This window comes from Gekko japonicus, unplaced genomic scaffold, assembly GCF_001447785.1.
Source record: "Gekko japonicus isolate JY-2015 unplaced genomic scaffold, Gekko_japonicus_V1.1 scaffold245, whole genome shotgun sequence".
Lineage (NCBI taxonomy): Eukaryota > Metazoa > Chordata > Lepidosauria > Squamata > Gekkonidae > Gekko > Gekko japonicus.
The window spans coordinates 361,445-367,575 of NW_015167537.1; the positions used below are offsets into that span (position 1 = coordinate 361,445).

A 6,131-nucleotide genomic window follows, 5' to 3' on the forward strand; every position below is an offset into this window, starting at 1 on the left:
TGCCTTATTTGTGCCAATGTCATCACATCATTGGTGCCTCTATAATGTGGATACACTGTGGCAGGCAACATCATAATTAATACATGACAGTGGAGTTACAAAGAATGTGGTGGAGGTTGTTGCACTAATGTTTGTCTCTATAACTATGATTTTACTTTCTACCCTGCTCCTCTGAGGGCAGAGAATCATGACTACATTATGCTGGTGTGATTCCTGGTGGGAACCATAGGACTGGTCTGTCTACTTTAAAGGAAGTGCACATAGATATGATGGCAAGCAAACTAAAGGATTTTTGCAAACTGAATCAGAAACTTTTTTCTCCTCATTTTAAGTTTTAAAACGAAAGCCCAACAAATGCTAATTGACTGTAGAAATAATGATATTTAACCTCATGTAGGGGGGGAAGGCAGCATGGAATAGCCCAATCTCATTGGATCTTGGAAGCTAAGCCAGGTCAGTACTTGGAAGGGAGACCACCAAGGAAAACTTTGCAGAGAAAGGCAATGGCAAACCACCTCTGCTTCTCACTTGCCTTGAAAGTCCCTTGCTGGGATCACCATAAGTCAGTTGCAGTTTGACAGTACTTACCTAACTTGATTCATAAATAAGAGTACTTAATACTTTCAGACATAATGCCTAAAGAAAACCAACCTTTGTGGTGAGAATATACCTACAGACCATAAGGTTGCTGTGAGTCAAGGTCTGCTCTGTCTATCAAAAAGGCTGTGCTGGGAATCATGGGACCTGCTATAGTAAGGAGGGGGGAAAGCTTGCTGGATCCATCCCATTTAATCCCCATGTTTTAAGATCGCATCCTTATCATAGTTCAACTCTATACCACAATTTACCTATACACCCAAGTTAAAGCAGGCCACAGAGAGTGAGGAAAACCGTGAGCCCCTTGCTGGAGGTACTTTCCAAATTAATGGAACCGTTTAGTCAAAAAAGATAAATAGAACACCTAATACCTGTGCTAAAAAGAAGAAATCGAAATAGTTGGTCAGTAACTTGTTCAGTTATGAACAGGAAAGTTACTTAGACCTAGATATCAGAAGACAAGGCAAGTTGAGTGGAACCAATGCTTAAGGGGCTACCCCCCACCTTTTCAAATGTCCTCTTTATCCTCCACAAAGGGCATCCTCATGCTGCTGTCCCTTGTTGCATCAGGACAGCCAGGGCACACAGACAAGTATTCTCACTCAGTATCTCACAACTATAGATTTCCTTTTCCTTGGGGATTGTACAGCACCTTTGTAGGTCAAGCAGCTTCCACAAACATTGCTTTGTGACCATTCAATTAGGCTGGATGGGATTAAGCAGGTAGAGGGAAAGGGATTTAGAATTTGTTAATAGTTTAATTTGGTGGTATTTAATATTTGGGTTTTCAGTTTCATAAAACAAGCTTGGTGACAAAAGCTTGGGTATACCAAATTCAGTGTTCTCCAATTTTATTTTCAGAATGTACCACACGCAGCTCTATAGCAAACAAACCCTTCCACACACTTTCCTACTTATGTAAAATGCACTTTGTCTGAATGTTTTGCATGTTTCCCATACTGCTCAAATAAAGTTGTTCTGTTCTTCAAAAGGAGAAGGGCTCAAATAACAAGTATTAGGAAAGTTGAACACATTCAGACAGACAAGTGGTTAGGGAAAACTTGTTTTCAAGTTTCAGCAAACTCACATTTACACTGATTAGTAGAAAATTACACAAAGATCAAGTCACAGGACAATTTGCTCTTTACCACCTCCGTGATACTGAGACAATGTGTGGCACTACAAACCACCTGCCTGCTTATAAATCCAAAGGAATAATTTTTCTTCTGCTTGCTTCAGATGGAAGTGCTTCACTAGATTAAAAAAACAAGTCCCAAAGTAGGCTGTGTTCTAATAATGCACCACAACTTGGAACTCTGGAGGCTTGACAATGCCCCAACTACCTTCAAACAGAGGGAGGCAGGAATGGCAAATCTGTTACCTCTGCCTGATCCTTTTCTCAGATCTAGATCAATCACTTAAGAAACCTTTTGTGTTAAAGATATCCTTTATCCTTAATAGATTATTATTAACCTTAGAAAAGTTTTTGTCTATTCTTTAAAGAGAGAATCTATCCCAAATTTTGTAATTCTGTAATATTCAAGTTTTATTGTTTGCTTTATATTGGAAATATGTAACACATTTGGTAATTGTTAGATATGAGACTCGAGGCAGCAGGTGAACAGTGATAACAGCTTTATTTGAACACGAAGTCAGAAGAACCAGAACGAGACAAACAATGGAGCAGCAGGCTCCTTTTTAAACTGTCTGGGCTTGGCAAGCCACACCCACAAGTCAGATAAGGTCCAATCAAATACTGTACATAAAGACCAATCACTTTGCTTCCCTCCAGAACTACCTTTGTTCTGATAGGTCTATTTACAATACCTTGTCTGATTCAAGCTCAATACATTAATTCCATTATAATACATTACATTACATACACAACAGTAATATATCTGATTTTACTTGTTGTACATAACAATTCATAATACTTTAAAAATTTGATAAATCTATATTTCTCCCCTACCCCTTTTTTCCTTCTGTATCCCACCCTTTTAAGAGAAAATAATAAAAATTCATTTATAAAAGAAACCCTTTGCATATATACTAAACTAGACTTTTTAAAGCTTTTTGGAAGGAGGGCTGATTTGGACTGGAGCTGGAGTGCCAGGGAAAGGGTATCGGTATTTAGTCACATATCGATTGATTGATTTAGAAAATGTATATTCCACCTCTCCAGAAACCCGTATGGTTGTGTTTTTCCCCCACGCACAGGGCAAATAGCAGCTGGGAGGGAACACATTGTGGAAATGGCATAGAGAAAAGGGTTAACCTCCCTCCCCCCAGTCCCAATCTAAAGTGGGTCATACATTCAGCTTTTAAGATTAAAAGAACCATGGGAAATCTGTTTATGTATGTCTTGCTATCATGTCTAGTTTGGTTCACAGTCTTTTAGAAGCATAGTGTTACCTCCCCTAGGGAGTAACCTTGCCAGCTGAAGGAATGTGAAAGAACCTTGTGGATATTGCTTTGCTGTTTCAGTCTTGAGATGGGAGAGAAGAATGACTTCAGGTGTCACTCCACAGTCATATGGCTTCCTGTCACATTCTTGCAGCTCTCTGGGTCCCAGGTCTGAAAAGGCCATGGTACTATTGGTGCACAAATGCACTGTAGGCATTATTACAACTCCTAATAGCTGATGTCAGGCCTGATCCCATCCATCCTTCTCAAAACAGTAAGAATTACCAGGTGGATTGTTCAGTTTTAACTAATTGAAGAAATTAGGAAGGGTTAAACTGTTAGCAGTCAGATCCCTCCTCCTGCAGAGGGGCAGTTTTCAGGTAGCAAGAGAGAGAAACACCCCTCTTAATACCACCGCAATATTTGAGGTGCAGGGCACTGCTTGGGTCAGAAGTGGACCAAGATGGATGCCAGCCAGGCATCAACCTGGGAAAACAATTTTAAAACTCAGGTCAGAATGTCTCACTGTCTAATATTCCCCTCCTTGCCTTGGAGAGATACATGACTTTAGAACAATGGGTCACCCACGACCTATTGATTCACTCAGCCTAATCCCATCATTGCCCCAGCCTTACTTCCCCATACCCATTACCCCTTGATTAATCAGCGATTAATCAGCACTTAAATCTTTTACTTTCCCAATTGCCCTTCCTGTCTGGTGCTTGTAGAGCCATCAAGCCTCTCACACCTTTTTTGTCTACCTCTGGTTAAGCCGCTTAGTCATTGTTTTTTATGAGCAGCATGTCATCCCTACCTAAGGGCACATTTTGCCCTATAACTGGACCACCCGGCTGTCCCAGCAGTGTGTGTCTGTTCCGAAACCTCCACACATACACACTTCCCTTTGGGTCTACTCTTTCACGTCCCAAAATGCTGGCCATTTTGCTCTTCAACTTGCTGCTTCTATGGACCTCTTCAAGATCGATAATTATCGCCCTTCCCTAAAAATCTCTTCCCTTCCTCCCTGTTTTCTTAGTTAGTTCTTCTGCATGTGTTTTATTTATTTTTTTAATAAAACCTTTCTGGTTGAACATCTGCCTGGTTTATTTCGAGAGTTCTCTTAAAGGGAAAAATCCTGGTATGCATAGTTGGAGAATCCCAGTTACCCGCCTCTCACTCTGTCACCTTTACTAATTCCCCCAAGTAATTAGGAAACTGCCTATTTGGGTAACAAGACAGGTATATACTTTTGGGAATAACCCCTCTTCAGTAGTGAGGATGGGGTGTTATAAACTAGGTCACAAAGTTAAGGGGCCAGTTTGTTAGGTGTAGTTGGGTATAAAACCCCTGGATGATTCAGAGAGTCAGACATAAAACATACATACAGAAGAACCTTGTTGCTGAAAATCATAGATTTGGGGGCTCAAGTAGCCTGGAATCCATCTTGTTGACCCTAAAAACCAAAATGTCTAATGTTGCTTATCTAGAGACAAGGTACTGTAGGTAATGGGAAGAGAAGTGGCTGTGTACGTGCTTAGAGACCACTCTTTATTATTACCTCACATGTTCCAGGGCTCAGCCCTAGTTCTGGAAACAGAGTGAACCCTTTTACAAATTAAGTCATTCTTTCAGGGCTATTTCAGCTACACATATTTTCATTCTATGGTACCAACAATATTAAAGCTGTCAAAAGTTAGCAATCTCTCGCAGTGTCTTTCTAATCAACTCTAGAGTTAAGAGAAAGCTGGATGTGATGCTAAACTTGTCAGCTATTAAAAACCCAACACTGAACCATGAACAAAACAACTCAGACTCCCAGCCTACCTCCCCTGGAAGCGCAAAAGGCATGCTGAGTGGAAGACATTCTTGCACGAACTTGGGGGGGGGGGGGGTAGAACAAGGGCAAGCAGTTTTCTCTCTCAAAACAAGACATTGTTGGAAGCCTGAACAGAAAACCGCAAGGGATAGGAAGTGGGACTGGAAAGCCAGACACAGACTCCCAAACAGTAGTCATGTTTCCCTGCAGCAACAGAAAGTATGCCACCTTGGAAGGTAACCTGCGATTCCTTGTAGCAAAATGTCTACCAGATTCATAACATGGACACTTTACTTGAATATTTGTAGACTGTTACTGCGTGTTACCTATGAAAGTTTAAGTAGCAAGTTAACAGCTCAAATATGATGCTTTTCCTAAGAGAAAGCATGTACATTCACGTGTGACATTTATCTCCTTTAACCATTTGCTGTGGCGTCCTTTCACCTGTCCAGACAACTACTGAAGCATGGAAGGGGAATCATCATGTCCACTGATCCTGCGTCTTCCATCTGCTCTTCTAGACCCGTGAATACTGAGGAGCCATGAGGGAGAATTTCACCTGCTGGCCTGTCCCCTACTCGGATTCAGCATTACTTACTGGATGTGATTGCTCAGCATGCACACTGCAAGCAAGTTTTTCTAGGGGTCTGGGATCCCTAATGCGCTTTGTTCAGAAGTGACCCTTAACACGCATCCTGGGACTTGGCCGGGGAATCCCGGCCCCTTCGCCGCCTGTAGCCCCTGCTCAATGCTTCTGCACAGAAAATAAACATACGTAACTCCCCTCCACACGACACACACGCTCAACAGGCGCCTGCAGAGAACGACAGGATGTCAGCAGCGCGCCTGCTTCTTGCGCCCAAAGCGCCAGGGACACCGCGAAGGAGCCTTTCGGCGGGACGGGTCGGAGGGCACGGCACTTTTTCGCTTCCCTCCCCCCCCAGCTCCCTGGAACCTGAGCGGGATTCGCCTCCAGGCCCGGCGCCCCCTCGGGACGGACCCCCCTTCTCCCGGAACGCGTCCGCGGGCGGTGGCGAGGCACCTGCCCTCCCCGCGCCTTCGCCGTCCCGCCTCACCTGTGCAGGGGAGCTGCCGGCTGCGCGAGCGGAGGGGTCTTCGACGGCGCGCTCCCAGCCAGGTTGGGCGCCCGGGCACAGCCGAGCGGCGAGGCACCTACAGCCGCCCCGCCCGAGGCGCCATGGTGCGCTCGCCTTCCGCCGAGGGTCCCGAAGTCGGCGGCCGCCTTCGCCCCGCCGCCCGAGACGCCGCAAGCCCGGCCGAAGGGGAGAAGAGGGGAAGCCGGAGCGCTCCTTTG

General features: G+C 44.3%; 1 protein-coding gene across 1 annotated transcript in view; it reads right to left on the reverse strand.

The window, feature by feature from the left end:
• Positions 1-6,123, reverse strand: part of MEGF10 (multiple EGF-like-domains 10) — a 160,951-nt gene extending 154,828 nt beyond the window's left edge. The window contains exon 1 of the mRNA XM_015413519.1: positions 5,893-6,123. The gene's annotated coding sequence lies outside the window, so the exon portion shown is untranslated. The remainder of the gene's footprint in view (positions 1-5,892) is intronic.
• Between the last annotated feature and the right edge of the window lie 8 nt (positions 6,124-6,131).